The sequence below is a fragment of the Ovis canadensis genome, chromosome 3 (assembly GCF_042477335.2).
Source record: "Ovis canadensis isolate MfBH-ARS-UI-01 breed Bighorn chromosome 3, ARS-UI_OviCan_v2, whole genome shotgun sequence".
Classification (NCBI taxonomy): Eukaryota; Metazoa; Chordata; class Mammalia; order Artiodactyla; family Bovidae; genus Ovis; species Ovis canadensis.
In genome coordinates, this window is record NC_091247.1 from 137,575,952 (window position 1) to 137,585,091 (window position 9,140).

Below are 9,140 nucleotides of genomic sequence, written 5' to 3' on the forward strand. Positions count from 1 at the left end.
AGTACTTTCCAGAGGTCCCCAGAAGTTAGCAGGGAATGTGATTAAATATCTCTCACCCAGGGAGTTCAAGGTGGACTGTTTCTGAAGACCATTTATTTCCAACAGTTCCAGAGAGCAATACACAAAAAATTACAGATTAGCAATCACTTAACTTTAATATTAAGCTATAATACAAGTGCAAGCATTGACATTTCTAGAATGTAATAAACACACCATCCTTCAAACCACACATTTAAAAATAACATAAATAACATAAGAAAAATAATTCTTCTGGGTATGTATTCACAGATTTTAACTGTTTCTTAACCGTCTCTGCTTCTAACACCATGTCACTTCTTTTATTCTGAAAGATATTTTTTTAACAGTATTTTATTATTTTTTACTTCTTATTAAAATTACCAGTGACCATTCCAAAATTTGCAAGCTATGAATAATAAGTCTGAAATTGTTGGCATCTTTAATTAACTCTTTTCTGTAGACCATGTATGTATGTGTGTTTAGGTAAAAAATGGATTTATTTAAAGAGAAACACTCCACAGACAAGAGCGTGTGCCATCTCAGAAGGCGAGAAGCCCTGAAATACAGCATGGTTAGTGTTTTTTAAATTGTAGGATAATTGCTTTACAATGTTGTGTTAGTTTCTGCTGTACAACAACATGAATCAGTTATTGGACCATAATATTTTAAGTGAGAAAAATACTCTCTTCACAACTGTTGAAGTAACCTGGCAAACTGAGAAAATTCTGCCAAATAGAATACTCTATCCTAATTTTTTCTTTTGAAATGTGTAAATATTTTCACAGGTAACTATATTCTAACCTGTTGACAAGTATTTTTAAAAGGCAAAAAGAACTGACAAGTAATCTTCAGTTTACGGTACTTAGAATGTTTCACCAGATTGAGATTCTACTCAATTTCGTCTAATTCTAGAAGAGAATATCAATTTGTTTGTTTAAATATACAAGTTCTATCAAAACATTCTTTCCACAAAGTTGAGATATTCTAAATTCTCAAAATTAAACCTTGTAAAGTGTTTGCTAGTCATTTGATTTGTTTGATTTTCATTTGCTTTTGTGGAAATAAATTTCGATGTCTCCACAAGCAAACTGTATTTTCCATTATTGCAATTTACTACAGACTTCAAATGCTGAGATTTTGGCATATCATTCAATGAATATTTTGATTAAAGGTTTCCAATGAATTTTAAACAAAATGCACTCACAATTCACAGGTTACTGTTTATGAATATATATCTATAATAATCAACTCATTTTTTAAAACTTAATACACTTGTAGAACGTTTAGGCTGATAACATCAACTTCCTCATAAATTATCTTAGCTCATATATATGTAATATATATAATATATTGCATAATATAATGCATACATATCTATGCTCATATATATATAATTTATATGTGTATGCTTATGTATGTATATTTATTATGTCTATATGTACATTGGTTGTTTAGTCACTAAGTCGTGTCCAACTCTTTTGTGACCCCATAGACTGTAGCCTGCCAGGCTCTTCTGTCCATGAGATTTCCCAAGCAAGAATACTGGAGTGGGTTGCCATTTCCTTCTCCAGGGGATTTTCCCATTCCAGGGATTGAACCCATGTCTCCTACATTAAAGGCAGATTCTTTACTGCTGAGCCACCAGGGAAGCCTATATGTATGTCTACACATGTATAAGTTTGTAATTATATATATATTAGTAAATTTAATATATATGTAAATTCTTACAGCTATAACTCTGTTTGGATTGGTAAAATATTGTCACTTATTTTGCCTCAGTTATAAATTATATGTGCAGCATAGGCACTTTTCTGCTTCATCGTTTTTGGGTTTTTTTTTTAACCGTAACATTATGATCCTCCAAAAACTTTACTCATATTATCACCACAAAAACAAATGACTTCCTCTTCAAACTTAAACTGTTTAACTAAATCTATGATAGCGTTCACAATAATGTCAAAGGAACTTCCAGAAGCTTCATTTTGATTTCATAAACTGAATGAGAACAAAACTGAATTACTGGAGTTAATTTTCTACTTGAAATATCCGATAGCGCTGATGTAAACTAGATCTGACTTCTTCACCTGTTTTCGGTTGCACTGGGTCTTCACTGCCTCACGAGAGCTTTCCCTAGCTGCGGCAAGCGGGGGCTGCTCTCCTTTCCCTAGCTGCGGCAAGCGGGGCCTGCCCTCTGGTTGCGGGGCTTGGGCTTCCCGTGGCAGTGGCCCCTCTTGCTGCGGAGCATGAGCTTCAGGAGCTGCGGCACACCGGCTTAGCTGCCCCAAGGCATGTGGAATCTTCCCAGAGCAGGGATCGGACCTATGTCCCCTGCATTGGCAGGGGGATTCTTATCCCCTGGACCACCAGAGAAGTCCCAAATAGGGACTTTTATATGTTTGCAAAGTTCCTTTGTTAATGGAACCAATAGATTAAGTTCACTTTTCACACATGCTCAACAAAATTCAAAATTAGCAAAATTAGTTTAGAACAGACATTTGATCTAAATGAAAAGTCACGCTCCCACAGAGTAATACAAATATGTGCTTTCTGCAGCTGCAAAACACAGTTATTCTTGAATGACTACAAACCTGAAGATTATAGTGCTTCTTTGGTAGTTTTGTATTTTCTTGCTTTCATGTGGTCAGTGCTATGACAAATTAGTTTCTGTAGGCTGCTAAAACAAAAATGCCGCAAATTGGGTGGCTTATAAACAACAGAAATTTTCCCCCTCAATTCTGAAGGCTGAGACATCCAAGATCAAGACACCAGCAAGGTCAAGTTCTGGTGAGGGCCCCCTTCCTGGTCCGTTGGTGACTTCTCACTATATCCTCACATAGTAGAAGGGGCATCCATGGGGTCTACCTAAGAATTTTACAGGGACACAAACATTCAAACCATATCGCTGTGGTCCCCATAATGAAGAGTGAATGTCAACAGACATTTGGTACATGGTACACCTTTTCATGTCCTTTAACAACTTTCTCTAGGAAATGAAGATCAGTTAATTTCTCATTTAAATGCTTCCTCTCTGCAAACCCCCTCTGTATTTTTTGCAGTTTTCTAACTTTATTGAGGATTTCAGTGACTAAGTCAAAGCTCTCTTAGTAAATGTCACATTGCACTTGAAAAATACAGGGGTTACTTTCAAATATCTTTTGATATTGATTTCCAACATCATTCCACAGTGATGAGAGGACCGACACTGTATGATTTCAATACCTTTAGACCATGAAATTTTTGTACCTTGTTGTATGTCCCTAAATATGTTCCAATGTCTCCTAGTTTATAGTTTATAGGAACTTGAATAGAATTTGTATCTTACTGTTGTGTGAAAATTACATAAATCTTAATTATGTTGAATTGGCCCATAGTGCCTTTCAGGTCTACTATATCCTTCTACTTTTTCTGTGTATTCATTCTATTCATTTTTGAGAGTTTGATATTGAAACTCCAGCTAAAAATCTTAATTTATCTACTTAAAAATTAATTATAATATATAGTGGCTGCTGCTGCTGCCAAGTTGCTTCAGTCATGTCCAACTCCGTGCGACCCCAGAGACGGCAGCCCACCAGGCTCCCCCGTTCCTGGGATTCTCCAGGCAAGAACACTGGAGTGGGTTGCCATTGCCTTCTCCAATGCATGAAAGTGAAAAGCGAAAGTGAAGTCACTCAGTCGTGTCCAACTCTTAGCGATCCCATGGACTGCAGCCTACCAGGCTCCTCCGTCCATGGGATTTTCCAGGCAAGAGTACTGGAGTGGGGTGCCATTGCCTTCTCCAATATATAGTGGAACTATAACTCTGTTCTATATTTTCCAAGTCTCCTGTAAATGTGTTCTCATACTTTTATAATTTAAAAAAGAAAAAAGAAAAAGAAAAAACTAATAATATTGCAGAAACTTCGTATGGTGACACAAGGTTATTAAACTTATCGTATTGATCAATTAATAATGTATATAAGTGTTGAATCACTATATTGTATACCTGAAGCTAATATAATATTGTATGTCAACTATACTTCAATAAAAAAATAAAATAAGTAAATAAAAAAGAGAGAGAAAAAATAAATGAATATCAGACTTCCCTGGTAGCCCAGTTGTTAAGACTCCTGGCTTCCTCTGCATGGGGGTTGGGTCCAGTCCCTGGTTGGGGAACTGAGATCCCAAATGCCACATAACCAAAAAAAAAAAAGGGAAATGACTATTAAGTACTTCATTTTTGTTTGTTGTGAATCTATTACAAAACTGATCAGCCTCTATCTCTCACAAATATCTCATGTAACATCCAAGTTCCCTGCTAACTCTGTCAACCTATGCCCTGGTTTCTGTTGCACTTCACAGGTCATTTCACAGGCCATTATACAATTGGCTGACACCCTAAATGGCCAGCAGGACGTATTGTGTCAAATATTTCTCCTACCACCGTCCAAGACCTGAAGGAAATAACTGTCCCTCACTGTTCCATGTAGGTGCATTATTTTTTTTATCAAGAAGTGCCCTGCCTGCGGGCCCTGAAAGGGAAGTGTTAGTCAAATTGCCTCTGTGAAAGGTAAGAAGGAAAGGTTATCAATAGCTGTCTTTCAGATTTAATCACACTTTTAAGTGAGACCATGGGTTTCTCACACTTCTCAACAATTCCACGACAAACACACAGTGAAGATCTATCACACTATCTCAGTTTACTGTAATGTGATTATGAATAATCATATTAATATCTTATTAAAATATGAAAATTCCAGGTCAGATGCTAACCTAGACTGAACTCTAGGAAAAAATAGTCCTAGGCTGGGACTGTCCTAAGCAAAGCAAGACACATGGCCACCTCATTCAGTACCCACGGTAAACATTTCATACTGTCTGCTCCCACCGCAGAAAATACAAAATTTCACAGTAATAATCCAATCCCTCAGTAAAAGAAAAGACTATTCGACTTAGGGACATTTGCTAAGAATATACCTAAACCAAGTAAGGGGTCCAAGCAGAATTGCGTTAATAGAGCTTAAATGTTTTTTCTCAGTTTTATTGATTAGACTTCTCCACTGAAGGATATGATTGTATTAGTCTCTCGGGGAAGAAGCTCACGGTCCCCCTTCACTCTTTTTCAAGGAGAGGAAATAAATTCTTGGAGGCTTGGACTGTAGACCCTCACTGAACCATGTTTTCTAGTTGGGGGAGGGGCAGGGTAGGATAAATATTTGTGTACAGTGAAAATTTCTCTGGTTCATTTTCCTTTGACACTGATGAGTGTGGAGTTCATCTCTCCTGAGTGGAAAATTTCAAAATTTAGATTTGGGCTTTAAAAATGTCACCATTTAGGATTCTAAATCAAATAAAATGCATTTCCCATAAGGTCTAATTAAATTAAGCTTCCTAAAGTTCTGCATTTTGCCTTGAGGCCAAAGAGTCAGTCAAATGACTGAATCAATCCAACAAAAAATGAATGTTGAGTGTTTTTTTGTACACCTGACGTGTTCCAGATGCTGGAATTCAACATTGAATAAGGAGTCCTGGTCTTGTTGGAAGAACCAAGAGTAGAAAAGCTCAGAAAAAGAAATCTCTTAGTAGATTTCAAATCAGTAAATGTTATGAAACCATATTATAGGGTCCAGGATATTTTATTTTAAAATAAAATAAACTAAATAAAGTTTAATTCTAAAGTTTATTAGAACTCTGCCTAATCAAACCTTAAGGAATAGTGATATCTCTTTCTCAGAGAAAGTGATACTTGATGAAAGATGTAAAAAGCATTGGGGAACCAATATGGAGATTGGAAGTGAAGGGGAAGAGACCATTTCAGAAAAAATGATCAGCATGTGATATTTAAGATGGATAACCAACAAGGACCTACGGTACAGCCCAGGGATCTCTGCTCTATGTATGTGGCAGCCTGGATGGGAGGGGAGTTAGAGGAAGAATGAATACATGTATATGTATGCCTAAGTCTCTTTGCTATTCACCTGAAACTATCACACCATTGTCAATCAGCTACAGTCCAATACAAAATATAGTTTTTCTTAAAAGAAAAAAGGTCAGCATGTGCAAAATCCCAGGAGTAAGTGAGACAATGCATGCTCAAGGAACTGAAAGAAAATCTACAGTGCTAGGACACAGACTGAGAGTGAGAAAGGGCTAAAAAACCAAAAGCTGAAGAGGTGGCAGGAAGAAGCCAGATCACACGGCGCTTTATTGTAGGACTTTGTTCTATATTGATTTTATGTAAAATAGTGTGTATCTCTTAATCCCAAACTCCTGATTTATCCCTCCCCACCCTTTCTGCTTTGGTAACCGTAATTTGTTTTTTATACCTGTGAGTCTGTTTCTGTTTTATAAATAAGTTCATTTGTATCATTTTTTTAAGATTCCACATATAAGTAATATATATTTGTCTTTCTCTTTCTGACTTACTTCACTTAGTGTGATAATTTCTAGGTCCATCCAAGTTGCTGCAAATGGCATTATTTCATTCTTCTTATGGCTGAGTAATCCAGATGTTCAAGCTGGTTTTAGAAAAGGCAGAGGAACCAGAGATCAAATTGCCAACATCCGCTGCATCATTGAAAAAGCAAGAGAGTTGCAGAAAAACATCTATTTCTGCTTTATTGACTATGCCAAAGCCTTTGACTATGTGGATCACAATGAACTGTGGAAAATTCTTCAAGAGATGGGAATACCGGACCACCTAACCTGCCTCTTGAGAAATCTGTATGCAGGTCAGGAAGCAACAGTTAAAACTGGACATGGAACAACAGACTGGTTCCAAATAGGAAAAGGAGTACATCAAGGCTGTATATTATCACCCTGCTTATTTAACTTATATGCAGAGTACATCATAGCTGGGCTGGAAGAAGCACAAGCTGGAATCAAGATTGCCGGGAGAAACATCAATAACCTCAGATATGCAGATGACATCACCCTTATGGCAGAAAGTGAAGAAGAGCTAAAAAGCCTCTTGATGAAAGTGAAAGAGGAGAGTGAAAAAGTTGGCATAAAGCTCAATATTCAGAAAACTAAGATCATGGCATCTGGTCCCATCGCTTCATGGGAAATAGATGGGGAAATAGTGGACACAGTGTCAGACTTTATTTTGGGGGGCTCCAAAATCACTGCAGATGTTGATTGCCATGAAATTAAAATTAAAAAATGAAATTAAAAGACACTTACTTCTTGGAAGGAAAGTTATGACCAACCTAGACAGCATATTGAAAAGCAGAGACATTACTTTGCCAACAAAGGTCCGTCTAGTCAAGGCTATAGTTTTTCCAGTGGTCATGTATGGATGTGAGAGTTGGACTGTGAAGAAAGCTGAGCACTGAAGAATTGATGCTTTTGAACTGTGGTGTTGGAGAAGACTCTTGAGAGTCCCTTGGGCTGCAAGGAGATCCAACCAGTCCATCCTAAAGGAGATCAGTCCTGGGTGTTCATTGGAAGGACTGATGTTGAAGCCGAAATTCCAATACTTTGGCCACCTCATGCGAAAAGCTGACTCTTTGGAAAAGACCCTGATGCTGGGAGGGGTTGGGAGCAGGAGGAGAAGGGGATGACAGAGGATGAGATGGCTGGATGGCATCACTGACTCAATGGACATGAGTTTGGGTGAACTCTGGGAGTTGGTGATGGACAGGGAGGCCTGGCGTGCTGCGATTCATGAGGTCACAAAGAGTTGGACATGACTGAGTGACTGAACTGAACTGAATATTCCACTATATATATACACCACATCTTCTTTATCCATTCATCTGTTAATGGACACTTATGTCGCTTCAATGTCTTTGCTATTATAAATAACACCAATATAAACATTTGGGTGCATGTATCTTTTCAAATTAGAGTTTTCTCTGGATGTATGCTCAAGAGTGGGATTGCTGGATCATATGGTAGCTCTATTTTCGGTCTTGTAAGAAACCTCCATACTGTTTTCCATAGCAGCTGCATTAATTTACATTCCTACCAACAGTGTAGGAGGGTTCCCTTTTCTCTACACCCTTTCTAGCATATATTTGCAGAATTTTTGATGATGGCCATTCTGACCCATGTGAAGCGATACTTCATTTCCATTTCTCTAATAATTAGTGATGTTGAGCATATCCTCATGTTGGTCATCTGTATGTCCTCTCTGGAGAAATATCTTTTAGATCTTCTGTCCATTTTTTAATCGTATTGTCTGTTTGCTTTTTATATTGAGCTGTGTGAGCTATTTGTATATTTTGGAAATTAAACCCTTATGGTTCACATTATTTGCAGATATTTTGCTGGTTTTTGGGTTTGTTTTTTTTTTTAACGCCAGGAGATAGTTCAGGAGAGAATGAAGATAATCAACAGAGCAAGATTTCTGAGAAGGCAGAAGATGGGAAGTCGGAGCATAGATGAAGAGTCAGTCGTAAACAAGAGACGTAAAATCTCTCACACAATCAGTGTGCTGCTGCTACTGCTGCTAAGTCACTTCAGTCGTGTCCGACTCTGTGCGACCCCATAGACGGCAGCCCACCAGGCTCCCCTGTCCCTGGGATTCTCCAGGCAAGAACACTGGAGTGGGTTGCTATTTCCTTCTCCAATGCATGAAAGTGAACAGTGAAAGTGAAGTCACTCAGTCGTATCCGACTATTCACGACCCCATGGACTGCAGCCTACCAGGCTCCTCCATCCATGGGATTTTCCAGGCAAGAGTACTGGAGTGGGGTGCCATTGCCTTCTCCGCACAATCAGTGTAGAAGAGGAGAAAAAGGTGGGTTGTAAGTATATGTAAGATTGTAGATATTACCAGGAAATAAAGGGAATATATGTCCAAAGCCTTCTATTTTCTCTGTGAAGCTGATGGGGTTACTTGCTGTGGGTGAGACATGATGTGATGGGATAGGTTTAGTTTAGATTACACACCAGAAGTTTAAATGTATTGTCTTTATAATTTTGTATCTTTTCTTTTCTAGATCTGCTCAATAAACCTGGAATAGAACCAGAGAAAGTAAGTAACTGGGTTCATCAAGGGTCAAAATTTTGTCAAATTTTGCAAAAGTGGAGTCAGTGAGGAGAACATATTGGCAGAAGAGTTGTCAAAGTTGGTGGACTATGCAACTTAAGCTGGAAATGGAAGCAAGTAAAGGCTGGGAGAGGGAAAGTCGCTCAGTCGT